The following is a 17,847-nucleotide window of genomic DNA, read 5'->3' as shown; positions in this document are numbered from 1 at the left end:
GGACATAAATGAAAAAACTAATTTCATAACTCGCCCGAAAACCGCGAGATGAATTTATTAAGCCTAATTAATCCGTCAATTAGTATATTCAAGAAAGTGGAGGGCCCAAAAGTAAAACTGCAGCAAGTGAACCTAAACGAGACGATCTTATGTATGCTGATTACCCTGATTATCGTAAAGTGCTATGACTTCTTCTCAAAAACACCGAGAACCTGTCGAGGCGATGGACGCAACCGTGTACGAACACGCCTGCACCGAAGCCTCTCGGTCGAGCAAATGCATGGCAGTAAGTTAGCCGATGGGCGATGGCCAAGATTTGCTTCCGGCCTCCTCACAAGCAATTACTACATCAACAACAGATTAGTGTGTTGATGATGTCAGAAGTTCAATGCATGGAAGCTCTGTCGAAGAAGACCACATCATTTCCAACAGCATACCATCCTTTATAACACAACATGGTGTGGTACCAAAGATGGTTCACAATCCCTGAGCATCCCATTTCTAGAAACATATACACATGCACGAAGCACGCACACTGTCATAATATGTAGAGAGGGACACGCACTATGGTGTCATACTCTGGGGTGGCATGTGGAGTTAAGTTATGGTTCTTTCCTGTACACGTGGTCTGGACCATGTCATGTTTGGTCCTGTTTAGTTCACACTAAACTTCCCTCAAACTCCCAACTTTTCATCACATCACATCACATCTAAAACTTTCCTACTCACGTAAACTCTTAACTTTTTTTTTCCAAACTACCTTACTTCTCCCCACTTTTAGGAACTAAACACAGTTTTTGTTATTGCACCACCAGTACTGCAGCCAAACTGCGTCTATGCCTTGCAATTGTCCTCCGATCTGGAAAACATACCATATGATTTTCAGCCTAGATATTGTGATTCTAGTTGCAGTGTTTGTCATGCACATGGTCATACTGTATTTTAGTGTAGTTTTGTCTCGTATTCTAGCTTTCATTTGATCAAGACACGATGTCCTAAATGAAGTATATTATTTTGTAAAGACAAAATATCGACCTTTACTTTCCTTATTAAAAGAAACATTGTTCTCTATTCTTCTGCGTTTTTAGTGCTTTAGGTGCTTATGTTACCTCTAAAAAAATATCAAATTTGCCTGGGAAATCAGCCTTAATTTCAAAAGGACCACAGATTTACTGAAAGCCTAGGTCTTCGAACAATCCACGAACAATCCACTGGTGATCAGTGATCAGCATATAAATTGTACAAATGGACTTATTTTTCATCTCCTTAGTTTTCATTAACGGTGTATCCCATTCCCATTCAACCACACTACTATCAACTAGCACAGATTCCATCCCGGCAACTCTGCACGGTGTTTATTTTCCGGCCATTCTCCCTTTGTTTTACTCCTCAATTCGAAATTAAGTGCAAGATGTTGAAGTACTCTTCATGCACCACGCACACTAGCAGACCGCGGCCGGCTACAAGGAATTCGGGGAAAATAAACAATCTTGCAGTGCGATCAACAATAATCACCTGAACCATTTTACAAGGCTAGCTATTTCTTGGTCCCCATGAATGTTTTTGGGATCAATCATTTTGTGCATTGTTTTCAATACATGGTGCACACTGGTCTTATATATGCTAGTAGTACAATTTTTATTTTCAGTTGTTGGTTTGTGGTAAAAGGCTGGTGATTTGTAGGCAATAAATAGCCATTGGCAAGTGTTGCATTCACATTTAAACCACTGAATTGTCCCGGCTATGCAGAGCATAGAAAGATAAGAATGCTTCTGTTAATACAGGTTATCTGGGCGAAATGAAATTGTACACAAATTTAATTAGTTTTTGTAGGACCTAGAACATATTTGTTACTCTAGAAAAAACAAAACATGCTTGTCGGCATGACTATAGCTAGATCAAATCATCTGACACAACGACGTACCAACTCTATGGGTGCCAAGTTGGTCTAATAGCTGCACAACTCTATTATTCGACCACCAACTGTTATCCCATAGTAAGGAATGACACTGCGCCAATGACCAATCCCCTTTTTTGGTGTCAGGGAAAATATCAAACAAGCACAATGCTCTCGGTACTGCTGAGAACTAAAACTCCCGATACTTCCTATTCCAAGTTCACCGTCAACCTGACAATGTTTCTTTGTAGTTCACCTATACTTCATGATGTATTTGATCCATAGCGATGAGTTCTGGTACCGTGGCAATGGACTGAATCAGTTATTCCCAGCATAAGTATGAACTTGTTTGTTGGTTTGTATGTGGAGAGAGTAGCTATATATATATATGTATGAAGAGATGCCAGGTGCCAACGTCGGAATGGATTACTCATAATCCGATACACATGAGGTCGAGTAGTTTTAGTAGTGGAGTACATAAGAGCAAATAAAATGCACAAGAACGTACCCTTTCCTACAGACGTGTAAAAAGAAATATTACTTTCTGTTTGGTGTTCATGGTGTCTAATGTCGATATGCGCGCTTGTCATGAACACCATACAGATCATCTCTAAAGTCATAATTGCTTCACTATATGCATCAAGAACTCGATCACGTGCATTATCAACCAAGTGCACTGTCTAGCGTCCATAGCATGCAGTACATGATCGCTAGCACCCGCTGATGTAAGGGGTGCAATTGCATTCGGTTGCAGGAGAGAGATGCTTGAACCCTGCAGTGCCAGCAATTGGAACATGCCTATCTGCACTGCTGACAGACTTGGGCAGTTGGAGCTCGCGTTCAAGATGCATCCCGCTCCCACTCATGGGATTGGTGCACACAAGAATAATCTCACCATGCGATCACCCATACGAGAGGTCGTCGCAACATACAAGATCCGAATCGAGCACCCCAGCTGTTGTTACCGTGTAGGAGACCAACATTCAAAAGTGGAGATGGAGAAGGGTCAGAGCTCAGACGGTGAAACTGTTGGAAGTAAGGGTGGGCATGATCCGGGGTGGTACGACCCGGACTCGCCCCAAACGACCCACTAAGGCGGTGTTCTTTCCTTCAAGTTCCCAACCTCTCTCCCTCGTTTTTCGCGCCCACACTTTTTAAACTGCTAAATGGTAAGTTTTTTTAAAAAAAAGTTTCGATACGAAAGTTGCTTAAAAAATCAAATTAATCTATTTTTTTAAAAAAAATAGCTAATACTTAATTAATCATACAATAATGCGTGTTTTGTTTTGCGTGCTGGGAGGAGGGGTTCCCAACCGGGCCCTCCTCCCGAACGCAGCCTAATTGTACAACAGTGCCAATGGGTTGGTCCCATGAAGTCCCAATTGATACAATGGGTTGACCCATTTAAGTTGCTAACAACACTGTTTGAAAAACTTGCAATTTGTTGCAGCGTGCCACCAAAGCATAAAACAAATCATCAAGTGCCATCAAGTTCCATATCCATTTAATGTTTCTACCATCATGCTAATTTTCTGCCCTGATCACTCCCTGGCAACAAGGTTTGGCACCAAAGTTCAATCAGTACACAACGCAACAAACTTAGTACAGTGAAGTGTTCTAGATTGACAGACTATCAAGAGCCAAACAACTCTAGCATCTGAAATCAACAGCATTGGTGAACTTTGTCAAAACATGGCAATCCACTGATTGGTGAAATCAATAGCTGGTACCTACCATGGTCTGACACAGGAAGAGCTGCCGACATGGAGACCGCCATCAGTAGAGGAGATGTGTTGCCATCGAGCCAACATGGAGGACCAGAGGAGGGAGGAGTTTGCGCCGTCGCCGGATGAGGGAGAGGAGGCGCGGCGGAGACAGGCGACATTGCCGTGCAGGGAGGGGTGATGCAGGAGGGCAGCAAGGAGGGAGTTGAGGAGGTTGGGGCTGAGGAGGCGCGGGGTGTTGGCTGGGTGGCCGGCGGCTACGCAGCGTGGCTTGGTGAGTGGGGACAATAGCACCGTGATTAAATGGCGAAGGGGGACCTTAGCGGCGAGCTGGTGCAGTGGAGCGGTGCCACTGAGAGAGCATGGGCACCGCCACAAGAGGAAGGGGCGCCTCGCCGCCTCCACGCTCAATGTGCGCCGCCGCGAGATGAAGGTGTTTTCTGTGACCTAGCTAGTGAAGCCAACCCAGGTACCCATTGATGTCAACGATTACAATTTGGACTAGCCCACCTACCCATTGATGCCAAATTCGTGGGACGGGCCAACAAGGTTTGTGGGTATACCTCGACCACGCCCGTCCTTAGTTGGAACCGGCACAATCACTACTACAGAAACGGCTATAGGTGACGGTTGGGAAACCCCCATGGGTGTCGATGTCCAAACCGGCACCTATTAGTCGGCACCTTTGAGGCTCTAGGACCCGCAAAAAAAAAGCGGCTCGATGCATCAGCTCGAATCGAGCCGATCCATCGAGCAACTCCACTTCAACTCAACAAGATCAAAGAACACATACAAAATTCAAGATTAATGAACACATGAACACATAGCATCAACAATATCATCCATGAACACGACGGCATAAAAAAACATAAGAGAAATTAATTACATCAAAACACGACTTCTCCACACATGCCACCAGCGTCCTTCACCACCGATGCCGTCGCTGCCTGGGAGGTCACGGTGGCCGCCGCTGCCATCACTGAGGTCTACTGTCCTCCCCTCCCATCGGACCTGACAGAGGGGAGGGTACGGGCACCTCCGCCACCATCACCGGAGGCCACCGTGGCCTCCCATCCTGCCGCCTCCCCTCCTGCCAGATGTAGTGAAGGGGAGGGCACAGCTGCCGCAGCTTCCGCTTCAGCTGGGCCGCCGCCGTTATCACTTCCGTGTGCCCGCCACCCAAGTAAGAGAGAGTCGAGAGAGCACTAGAGAGAGAGACAGAGAGTGATTGAGAAGGATAAGGACGGGAGGGGATAAGACGTGTTATATGGATAAGGCCAGTGCTCGATCGGCTCTCCAGCTCAACTCAGTTTTGTATAGGTGATGTTTTTTTTTTGGAAAACCAACACCTATAGTTTATTGTATGTGTCGATTTTTAACAAATCGACACCTACAATAAATAATAAATTATAGGCACCAGTTTTTTAAAAAAGCCAACACCTATAGTATAGGTGCCAGTTTTTTAAAAGATTTAACACCTATAGTTACCTAAAGGTGCCGGTTTTATGTATTTTTAGTCCATGGAGAAGGAAAAAACACTATATATGTGCCGGTTTTAGCTGTTTCAGCACCTATAGTGCCGATCTCTAGGTGCTTTTTTTTAGTACTGAATGTATGATGGTTCTTGTTGGAGGTGTCATTGGGACGGGTTCTCTGCATGGTGTCATGGACTTGTGGTTGTGTATGATAACCTATTCTGACTTGTTACTCTCATTTCTAAGCCCATACTATAGCTCTGAACATTTGAGTCTAATAAGCTGTCAAATATGGACAAGCACTCAAAAAATAATTTACGAGTACAACTTTTATATCTATGTTATCAGGTAATTCAAAAGTCAAGCCAACAAAATATACCGCATTGAAAAAATAACAGAAAAATCAACTTAAAATTAAGTTTCAGAATTAAATATTTGGCATGGCCGATAAGCATCCAAAAAGTCGATGATATTTAGCTCATATATACCATTTGATTTTTTTCAGTATAATGGAAGCACAGATCCCCTAGAAAAGGATACGAGTCCCACCAACATACATACATTGATGATAGTACACAATAGTAGTGTCAAGAAATGGACATATGTACAAAGTCACTGTCGCCCGAAAACTAGCTAGGTACAGCCGGAGAACCATGGAAACACTGAGGAGTTATAGGAGAAAGGTTGTTCCTTTTCTAGAGGTTGACAGCGGCCCATGTATTGGAGCGTTACCAACCCTCGTCGTGTTTATTCAGACTAGTCATAATACCATCACAAGCATACGGCTAGAAGAACATATGGGCATTGCAAGGGAGCTGTGATGCAACTCTCGGCTACGTACCTTAGGTTGCCTGCAGAATTCAGTAGAGAACATGTCTATTGTGTGGCAGTATAAAGGCTAGCTTTGACTTGAGTGCCACACACCGATACCTTCAACCAGACTGTAAGACGTATGCTGTTGCCTGGGCATACTAGGGCCACTAGGTTACCCTGTTTACATGCAACATCCTCCTGATAGTTACCGGGCAAGTGAACACATTGCTAGAACTGCCTGTTGTCATGAGCTTTTGCTTACTGTAATTCTTCGATTTGAATTCCTAATGCATCCCGTTCTCATAGAAGTATCATTGCATGTTGAATCGTTGTTGCCTCACAGCATGTATCCTCGTCATTCACACCCCCCCCCCCCCCCTCCCCTCCCCCCTCACATTCTCCTCTTGACAACAGACCGTTGATGCCTCTTGAGATGTACGCTTGTCATTCAACTCACCCTCACATTGTCTTCTTCGAAAGTGAATCCTATTTGTTGTCCAAAAGACAAGTGATCCAGGGGTAAGGAAATGAGTCAATCTAATGCTCTAAAGAGAGACAATAAACTTGCTACCACTTTTCTCTCTCGGGAATTATGTCTCTTAATTAGTCCTCTTGGAAGTATGTCTTTATATATGACTCTTCAATCAATTAATTGCAATAGTATTAATTAGAAAACCTTACTCAATCAAATTTGGTGGGAAAATAAAAAGTTGTCACCAACATTTTCATAGGCGGCCATTTTTACTCACGGCCGCTTGCAAAGATTGATTTTCACATGCGAGCGGCTTAACCGGCTCACCTACAAAAACATATATTTGCAGGCGTCCACCCGACCACCTACGAAGACACCGTATCTTCGCAGGCCTTTAGTTAGGGCGAAGCGTTTTTCCTATTAGTGTCAACTAATCGCCAACCCGTGCATTGTTATTATTATTACTACTACTATTAGTATTATACATTTTAAAAAAATAGAGAAGTCCTATTTATATAGTTCTTTTTTAATTATAGTGGTCTAAATTAATATAAGAGTAATGTCAATTACGACCCGCTAAATATTAGTTTTTCATTTCATAACTAAATTAAGATGCTATACAACTTAATATTTAATATTTAATTCTGAGGTTAAACACTATAATTAAAATTATTGGATGCTTGACACTAAACTGTCCGATGGTAGCATAGTACTGAAGTCTAAACAGAAAAACCTTCAGTACTTTCAATAGCCTATTATTAATTTGGGTCATTTTATTAAATTTTTAAATGATTTATGGTCATGATAATTGGATCCAACTAACTCATGACCTGATTTATTTATTATTGTGGGAACTCCCCTCGGTTAGTATAGGCCCAATTAATAAATTTTATATGTCACTTAAATATTAGAGAACTACTATCAAACATAAAAAACCTCTTACAAAAAAGTCAACCATTTGATTCAATTAGTTGGAGATTAGAGAAAAATAATATTAAATCACAGTGTGCCCCATAAGTGCCTTTGAAAATGTTTGTAAGAAAAAAAATGTAGATATATTTTTCCTAATATTTTATTGGCTGGCTTGAAAATCTATTTAGCGGAAATAAAACAAATGGGTGCGCGAAGAGTGCCACAAAAATTCAGTACAAATTGACCTAAATGACAAATCACATGTCGGTTTATGAAAACCTTCAAATGGTATTTCACATTTTATTTGAGTTATTTTGTATAATCTGAAGAAAGCTATTTTTTTTACCAAACCAAAGAAAGATATTTACCACCAAAAAAGAATTTGTACATAGGGCCGTAAAGGTAATGTAGTAAAAGGGTAGATCAGAAAATTGTTTTTTAATGTAATTCAACAGAACATTACATTACATTCACACACGGAGATATATAGACAGGACATATGTTCACACAAATTATATAATCGACATATATAGATAGGACGTTAATAGAACAACTCACTCGCACTGGTGGAGAAACCATCTTTGGTCGGTCGACCAGATTTTACAATAGTCCCGGTTGTATTAAAAACCGGGACTAAAAATATCTTTAGTCCCGGTTTAAAAGCAACATGATACTTTTCAATCTTTAGCACCGGTTGGTGTTACCAACCGGGACTAAAGATCTATTTGTAGTCCCGGTTGCTAACATCAACCGGGAAAAAAGATCGCCATACGCTTTACTTCCGGTTGGTAACACCAACCGGGACTAAAGATCTATTTATAGTCCCGGTTGGTAAAACCAACCGGGACTAAAGATCGACGCGGAGATCGGAGAGGTGTGCACAATCGGATCGAGGTACCTCCTCCTCTCCTTTAACTCCTCTCTCCTCCTCAACCTTATCTCCTCCTCTCATTTTTAACTCATCTCTTCAACCTTATCTCCTCTTCTCATTCTTATCTCTATTCCTCTCCTCTTCTTCTCCTTTCCTTCTCCTCTCTGCTGCCAAGCCGGCGCGGCGGCAGGGCGCGGTGGGCCAGCCGGCCGGCACGGCGGCGCGGTGGCGGCCGCACGGCGGCGCGGCGGCAGCTGGCGGCGGGGTGCGGAGGGAGGGCCAGCCGGCCGGCCGGCGGGGCGGTGGTGGGCGGCCGCGCGGCGGCGGTGCATCGCCGCGCGTCTTCTCCTTTTTTTTTCTTTTTCTTTTTTTTTTTGAAGAATCTGAGATTGTTGTGTGAATGTATTTGATTGGATCTGAGATTGTTGTGTGATGTATTTGATTTGTGTGTGATGTGAATATGTGATGAATTTTGTAGAAGTTGTGATGTATTTTTTTTTAAGATTTTGTGATGTATTTGAGTATTTGAGATGATCGATTTGTGGATTTGGAGGCAATTTGAGGATGATTGATTTGGGATTTGGGGGATGGAATGGGGTGAAATCAATATATTTAAAAATAATGAAGAAAAGAAAATAATAAAGAGGAACCGGAAAGAGCAACCGGATTAGCCTCTTTAGTCCCGGTTGGTATCACCAACCGGAACTAAAGATGCTTTATCTTTAGTCCCGGTTGGTGTTACCAACCGGGACTAAAAATGGATTTTTACTCCCGGTGTTTTTACCCGGGACTAAAGATAGCGATCTTTAGTCCCGGATTCGTAGTCCCGGTTTAAAAACTGGGACTATAGGGGGGTTACGAACCGGTAGTAATAACCCTTTCTCCACCAGTGTCGATAGGCCAAAGATCGTCGTAATTTGAAACAAAATTCAAAATTGAAGAAACATGTAAGTTTGGGGGAATACCTGTGGGTTGTGTTGGTGCAACAACAATGGATGGCTGCAAGCGAACGTATTAATTAACGTCACAATACGTCAAATTCTTATGGTCAAATTATTACATAGGTGAATGCGGGTCACTGTAGGTTAAGATGAGAACACATTAGGGAAAAAAGTTTCGTATCGAATCTCTATCGGCAGTTCCATCCTCCCACGTGTCGTCGTTTTCCATATCTGCTCTGTTGTGGTGCCGAACAGAAGAAGAAAGGGCGTACTACGTTGTATACTCTTATGGTATAGTTGGCGACCTTGGTCATGAAAGCGTCGTAAAATTAATGTGTTTTTTATTGTTATATCTGTGATGAACAATTGACATATATGATTATTGGCTTTGATATTTGGAATTTATTTGCGAAATGGTTTTGGAGATAATTGGATTTACATGTGTTTGACAGGGACTGTTGTTTGTCGGGACCGGTCAGACCGGGTAGGTGCTGCTAGTCAGACCGGCGCTATGCGAGCGGTCACCGGACAGCTCGCAGTCTGACCAGCCGATTCTGTACCGGTTTTGGTTTCGGTTTGTTTATTTAGATATCCGTGATTGTTTCATATTTATGACTTCTAGATGGATACTATGCGTATATAATACTGTTGTTTGCTACTAATGAGTTAAGTTGGAGATAGCTTGGTCTCGGAATATGGTTTCTTTGTTTGATTCATGTGTAGGTAACTTGATGCCTCAGGAGAGTATTGCCGGTGATGGATCGGGAGATGGCTTGGGGATAAGACGATGTTCGTGACGGTCAGATATCATGCGGGATACTTAGGCTAGAGTTCAATGTACGTGGTTGGTGAAGATTCCATATGGCATATAATGGAGGTATTGTGTGCGTGTGGGATGCGGAGTCGAATTTGGAAGGAATGTTTGTTTATTGTACGAGAATGTTTCCTAGGAGTTTTAGGACTTTTAGTATGAGTTTGGTTCGTGGCTTTAGGCTGCCTACCTCATGTATAAATAGAGAGGGAGTGTGAGGCTTCCCGGTATCGCTTGGAGAGCAATTGAGTTCATAGTTTAGTTAGGGTTTCGAGTGTAGTCGAGATTTTTGTAAGGAGTGTTGTTATTGCACTTTGTAAACACAGAGAAGCAATAAAGTTGTCATATACTTTGAGAGTTCTTCGATTTGTGTTTTCTCGGGTGCGGTGGTCCAACCGACGGGACATCGGCGGTCAGACCGATGGCATCTCGGCAGTCAGACCGGCGGATCAACGGCGGTCAGACCGGCGACGGTATTCGGCAACTTCGGGCAATAGGAGTTGACCTCGGCAGTTCGACCGGTGTCACAACTTCGATCTGACCGACGTTATCCAGGCGGTCAGACTGGCGCTACTACTTCGGTCGGACCGCGATCCGTCGAATTTGAGGGTAACTTTTAATTCTGGAAAAAGTTTAGGTTTTTGGGCATTCCAACCATTCATCCCCTCTCTGATTGGCTTAGTTCTAGTGTTTCGATCCTACAATCCTACAAGCGTTTCTTCTCAGCTGATTGTCGATACTCGGCCAAATACCTATATAGCCTGTGATTTTTTTTTTTTTGGAACGTAAGATATAACCTAGATCGATACCTAAGGTTAATTTGTATTGATATAGATTTGATCGGTATGGAGAAAAAAGAATATATGTTCACGGTGGGGTTGTGAGCAGCAGATTAGATGGGCTGAAAAAGAAAACCCATAACGTTAGAGCTAAATTGAACTAAACATATGGACGGTTAAGATAAAACTATCTAGTTAAGCAATGGTTATATGTTTCTAATTAACGTGAGAGCTCGTAAAAAGTGTCCCATTAGTATAGGTATAGATAGATCGTTCTATGAGATTTGCAGAGAGCTCGTAAAAAGTGTCCCATTAGTATAGGTATAGATAGATCGTTCTATGAGATTTGCAAAGAACTCATTCATTAGAACTGTCAAAAATTGCTTCACTATGCATCAGAATTAGACCATGCGCAGATAATAAGTTCATCACAAGGCAATTTTCCATTGAGCATCAAGAACTGGCAGCAGACGATCGCAGCACCCGCGGATGAGAGTGTGACGGCATACAGTTGCAGGAGACAGGCTGGAGGCCTGGAACCCTGCTAAAGTGCCACACGCCCCTCCACATTGACAGAGTACTTGTGCAGTTGGGGTCGCATTCGTGATGCATCCCAATCCCACACGTGGGATTTGCGCACACGCGCGGTATGCATCGTCCACACAAGGACGCCGCGGCACAATTCTATTGATCAGAATCAGGTAGCCCTTGTTGCTGGGAAACTGTTTTAAACACTCGGGTGTACGTCCACCCGTTTCTTGCATGTCATGTAAATGGTTATGAAAAATTTTCAAAAAAATTGACATGATAGGTTAATATGTAATATATCATCTCACAAACATGCAAGTTCAAGTTCAACTTCTATAAGTTGTAATAAAAATAACAAATTTGACTGTGAATATATGTATACTAGTTAGAGTTTAATTTGTTATTTTTTGTTACAACTTGTAGAAGTCGAATTTAAACTTGTATGTTTGTGAGATGATATATTACATATTAACCTATCTTATATTTTTTTTTAGAATTTTTTCATAATTATTTAGCTAGCATGCAAGAAACGGGTGGACGTCCACCCGAGAGATTAGAGTCCATCTCCGTTGTTGCTGTTGGAGACCATAAGTAAAAGTGGAGGTGGAGACGAGGGTTTGATCAATCGTGCGAGCTCGATTAAACAGAAAACAGTCTAGCCGATAATTTATACTCCCTCCGTCCTTAAATTGGCGTTGTTGACTTTTTTAAACATGTTTGAATAAGACGAACGGTCAAACATGTTTAAAAAAGTTAACGGCGCCAAACATTTAGAAAATGAGAGAGTAATTTATAATGGCAGCTCGATTTTCAATAGAAACCCGATAATTTATAATGGCATAAATCCAACAGAAAACAGCCCAGCCGAGTCGACTTTCCATCATCAATGATCAACCGTGCGGTGAATTACGCCCACGCCAGTATCTACCGAAGCTATCATGTGGCGCTTGACGTTCTCCCTCTATAATTAATTGCTCATCCTCTATCGGTTCTTATCTATCAGCTCATTTATATACGATCCTGTCAACAATGCACATGCCAATGCAGAGCCAAGCATCCAAGCAGAAGGTCATCGCAACTACACCCAGTTCTGTCACCTCGCAAGAGAGCCCGATATGTCTGATTTGCACCGGAAATCCTTTGGAAACAAAACCATTCTCCGATGTGTCTTGCTCGATTGAGTATTAATTTGGCCCTTCATTTTTCTTTCAGCTCATGACTTTTCTGTACGGTTATGCTTTCAATTTGGAAGTTCACCCTAATCTGAATCAACTTGCAGAACTTGCTCTATCCATCTCCATGCGTACTGGTACGCTGTCATTTTGTGATTTTTTTTAATGTTCAATTTACCTCTCTATGATCGCTTCTCCATTTGACCATCTTTTTCGTTATCTGTTTATCATTGAAAATATTGCGCCTACCCCATTTGAAATTCACCTCTGTTTTGGTCTACAGGTGAGGCCTAAGAAACGAGGATAGCAGACCTTGATTTCTAGGAGCATTACGATTTTGATTAGTTCCCAACTTCCCATCAAATGTTGCTATGCTGAAGAAAAATATTTAGTTGCAGAATGGAGCAACTGACAAGGTGTAAAATAAAAAATTTGTTACCCCCTTATTTTTGTTTGGTTTCAATTTCCTGCCTTTTGTGGATAACACAACTCATTCGTTCAACTCTGGTTTATGACAACTCTCTTCACCTCTCATAACATTTGTTCTGCAGAAAAAGCAAATTACATTCTGTTAGTACATGTTTGTTGGATGTTGCTCCGCACTCCCAAAAGAGATTAGACCATTACATTGACTGATCAATTTCTCTATTCACGCTGTACATACACATGCCAATTATTTGGATGCATGCTTTTTCATCAATTATGTACTTGCCATGTTAAGATATTTTATGTTTTTCCTCTATTTCTTACAGCTTAGGATAAGTTTCCCTGCAGCAACGGGGGAACCATCTAGTTTGCATTACGATTTATGCTAGCTATCAGTTCCAACAACAAATGCTACTATAACGTCTGGGTGGTGCGAGACTGGGTGTCGATCACATGATGTGCTGCTTGGCACGTGCAATGCCACTGTACTTACATATTTATTTCATATTAGTTATACTATGGTTACACTATAACTACGAATTACGAATGTAATTATGTAATCAGGGTGTAATTTTTTTTAAAAAAGCTTTTATTGTACTTACACTATAATTTTATATTAGTTACACTGTACTTACATATTAATTACATATTAGTTACACTATACTTACACTCTAGTTCAAATGTAAGTATATTGTAATTAGATTTTAATGTTTTTTAAAAAACCTTTTAGTATATGTGCTGACATGTAGTTAGTTTTGTGGCATGCAGTAAACGCACCCTTAATCTGGACATTACGCATTGCTTTTTAGTCTGCATAGCAAGTTGCCTATTTAATGGTCTGAAAAAATCTTTGTGATTTGATAACAAAAATCTGTCGACTGCTATATAGATAGATCCACGTGCATATATTGATGATAGGGCGCCATAGTAGAGTCAAGCCGAGCTTATGTAAATCGTCACTATCACGCAAAAACAAGGTACTATGGTTAGCAGTCAAGTGAGCGCATTGCTTGCTCTGTCCTATGAGATGAACTTTTTACCCCGATGGTTCTTCGACTTTTATTCCTAATGCATCCCATTCTCATGAAGTTTGTGTTCCATAGCTAGTCGTGCCTCGCAACATATATCCTTGACATTATCCTCCCCTTCACATTCTCCTGCTGTCAAGTGAATCCTATTTATTGTCGATGTCACATGCAAAAAAATGAGTCAATCCTAGTGGCCTAAAGAGACCAATAAACTCTTTTTTTTTTTTTTACTTTTGCTACTCTTCCTACACAGTCATTTTCTATTTCTTGAAAATTCTCTCCCTTTCATCACCTTTGTCCATATTTATAGGGTTAGGATTTGGCACATAGGTGATTTTACATCTTTGCCCATATAAATGGGCTGGTATAAGGTTAAATATGGCATTTGTATTTATGGTGGTCTTTATTGGGTTGTGCTATTAGGAGTAGCTGGGCAGTCTAGGTAAGTCGTGCACGCCGCACCAACAATCTTGTGTCATGGGTGAGAGTGCTGTCCTCGGAGGTACAACTTTTCCCATTTTTTAAACTTTCAATCGGATTGCACTACTTTCAGTTTATATTTTGAAAATTTCCTAGTGGATTAGGACTTCTTGTACAAGTTGGATTCATGGCTTTAGGATGCTTACCTCAAGTATAAATAGAGAGGAGGGTTGAAGCCTCCCGATATCTATTTTGTGAGAGTTAGTTTTAGAGAAAACTAGGGTTTTGAGATTTGTTGAAATTGTTTGAGGATTATTGTTGCACTCTGTAAACACGAATAGAAGCAATAAATTTTAAACTCTCAAGAATCTTTGATTTGTGTTTTCCTCGAGTGCAGTGGTCACATCGGAGGAATACCAGCGCTCAGACAGATGGCTATGGTTCAGTTGGACCGGCGGCACCACCGCACCACGGTGGTTGGACCGGCGGTGATAGCTGGCGACGGTCATGTAAAAGGCAGTTAGACTAGCCGATCTACACTGGTCAAGTCGACGGCAAAGGCACGGTCATACCAGAGCAATATAGCTGGTTAGTCTAATCTTCATCAATTCGAGGTTGATTTTTTTTTTTTTAACTAGGGCTGGTAAGCCCCCATTCCCATTATCAGAAATGAAGCAGTTACTGCAGAGGTTCACAAAAGAAATAGCAAACGACAAGAAAAAAAAGAGGACTGTCCAGCAGCAGCCTAAACTCTAGTTGACCAAAGCACACTGGGATCTCAGTCCGCCAACAAAAGTCTATGGATTTCAAGAAGAAACTGCTACGAAAGAGCTAATCAACATTTGCAGAGTCAAACTGAGGATAAGACTTCAAGACAAACACCACGACCTTCAAAACTCTAGCCTTCTAGTACAGGTTCTCCATCCATGTCTTGAGCTAAATATCTCACTTGCCACCTGCTTTATGAGTCTAGCTCCCAGCAGCAGCATTCTTCGATTTGCTTCCACCTTCTGCAAAACAGCCCAGGATTCAATCCAATTGCAGGCCATATACACAGTTTCTATTGGGTCATTAGACAAGATATGTTCAAAAGATGCTCTATTGCTTGTTTTCCAAATAGCTAAATGAATCCTGGGCTAAACGTTTCATGTTTTTTCATGTTTTTGTTCGAGGTTGACTTTTAATTGCGCTAAACGTTCTCAATTTTTGGTGTTGCTACCATTTACACTCCTGATAGGATTTGTTCTTGTTGTTCGATCATACATATCAACCTTCCAATGTCTCTATAGTTTGTATATACTTAATACGGACAACATGTTGGGATGCTCTCATGCTTATAGAAGAATCCAATCCAGTTATCACCCAACATACAAATTAAAGATCTTGGATTTTTATTTCATTAGCCAGAAACTATTAACTTGGTTATTGATTTATTTGGAAAATGCTAACAATTTATAGATGGATCATAGCAATTTGTACAGGCAGACGGCCGGGTTCAGACCCTTGAGGCAGTCCAATACTACATATGGTGTTTCATCCACCAATCTGTCAGCTTATTTATCTTGTGCAGATAAAAGGTTAGATACATTTATCTTGTGAGATAATAGGTGACAGATTGAACATGGTTAGACAAAGGCACAATATGGAGCATTCGGTGATTTGGTCAACCATAACTGGGATGAAAAAGTAAGTAAAATAGAAACTCCATACTGTAGAGTGTCAAAGACTGTTTCACTTAATGTATCGAGCAAATGATCAATGTCTCAATCCTCACAATTCTATCGACCATTTAACATGGTCAAGCAACGGCCTGCACAGACTCCACATTCTTGTGGGTCTGACTGTTAGATCTTAGGGTTTGTCTAGGTGCGGATCTAGAGGTAGACATCTAACTCATGGGAATAAAGTGAACGATCTTAGACAGTGAACGGAGAGAGAGATGGAGATGGGAGACACATACCTTCACCCTTCGAGGTGGATGCGGCCATAGGGATGGCTTGGTGATGAAACCGTGGGTGATGGCGATGGCGATGGTGTGGACGACCCGCGACGGCGATGGTATGGACGACGGCAGTTGCGACGGCCGGCGGCGGACTTCCCCTCAGTTCAGCGCCTATCCCGGATCGGTGGGTTTTCTAGGGTTTGTGGGGAGCGCGTGTGCACGGCGACGAACGTTAGTCCCCGTGCGCCGGTGGCTCCCCCTCTTTTATATGGCGCTGCGTGAGAGGGGCCCACAGCCATCGAACAGCTGGCGCCCCTGATCAGGGCACATGAGGCGGAGTGGGGATCGGTTTCCCGATCCCCCGGAGATCGCAACTAACATTCTCCCCTTCGATCTCCGCCTTTCTTACTTCTCTTGCTTATCATTTACTTCCAAATAGATTGACGCATAGAGCACGCTTCATCATGACAGTCATCACTAAGCCATCAGACGCAACGACTATAATGCACCTCTCCATCTCGAAATAAACACTAGGCCCTTTTGTAATCCAAGGACCATAGGCTTTCCTATAAACCCATGTCGGCTAAGTGTTCTCTGAACACACTGGGTGGTAAGCCTTTTGTAAGCGGATCCGCTAACATCTCCTTTGTACTTATATGCTCAAGACTAATTGTCTGATCCTGGATTTTCTCTTTCACAACATAAAACTTAATGTCAATGTGTTCGGCAGCACCACTTGACTTATTGTTGTGAGCATATAACACTGCTGGCTCATTGTCGCAGTACATCTTGAGTGGCCTTTCAATGCTGTCAACCACTTTCAACCCGAGTACAAACTTCTTTAACCATTTTGCCTGCCCCGTGCCCTGATAACTAGCTACAAACTCGGCATACATCGTCGATGATGCTATGACGGTTTGCTTGGAGCTTTTCCACGAAATAGCCCCTTTTGCGAGAGTGAATATGTAGCCTGATGTGGACTTTCTATCATCTACATCTCTCGCAAAATCTGCATCTGAATACCGTTCTATCTCTAGGTAATCAGTTCTTTTGTACATTAGCATGAGGCGTTTTGTGCCTTCCACATAACGCAAAGCTTTCTTTACCATTCTCCAATGATCTATTCCTGGATTACTTTGATATCTGCCAAGTATCCAGGTGACAAAAGCTAAGTCAGGGCGCATACATACTTGAGCATACTGTAAGCTTCTGACAGCTGAAGCATATGGAACCACTTTCATTTGATTGATCTCATACTAGTTCCTGCGAGATTGAAACTTCCTAAATCTATTGCCCTTGACTATGGGAGCAGGTGTAGGCTTACTTGCATGCATACTGTATTTCTTTAAAACTTTTTCCAGATATGCCTTTTGCAATAATCCTAAAACCCCTTTTCTTCTATCTCGGTGAATCACTATTCCCAGAACAAAAGAGGCTTCACCAAGATCTTTTATATCGAAATTCGAGGACAAAAACTTTTTCGCCTCCAACAGTAAATCAACATCACTACTGGCGAGTAGGATTTCATCTACATATAGGATTAGGAAAATAAATCTCCCATTTCTGAACTTTGCGTAAACGCAATTGTCCTCTTCATTCTCATTAAACCCAAACCTTCTTATTACTTCATCAAACT

Source organism: Oryza glaberrima, chromosome 8 (assembly GCF_000147395.1).
Source record: "Oryza glaberrima chromosome 8, OglaRS2, whole genome shotgun sequence".
In the NCBI taxonomy this organism is placed as follows: domain Eukaryota; kingdom Viridiplantae; phylum Streptophyta; class Magnoliopsida; order Poales; family Poaceae; genus Oryza; species Oryza glaberrima.
The sequence above is the reverse complement of the archived record's forward strand: the minus strand, read 5'-3'. Positions refer to the sequence as shown.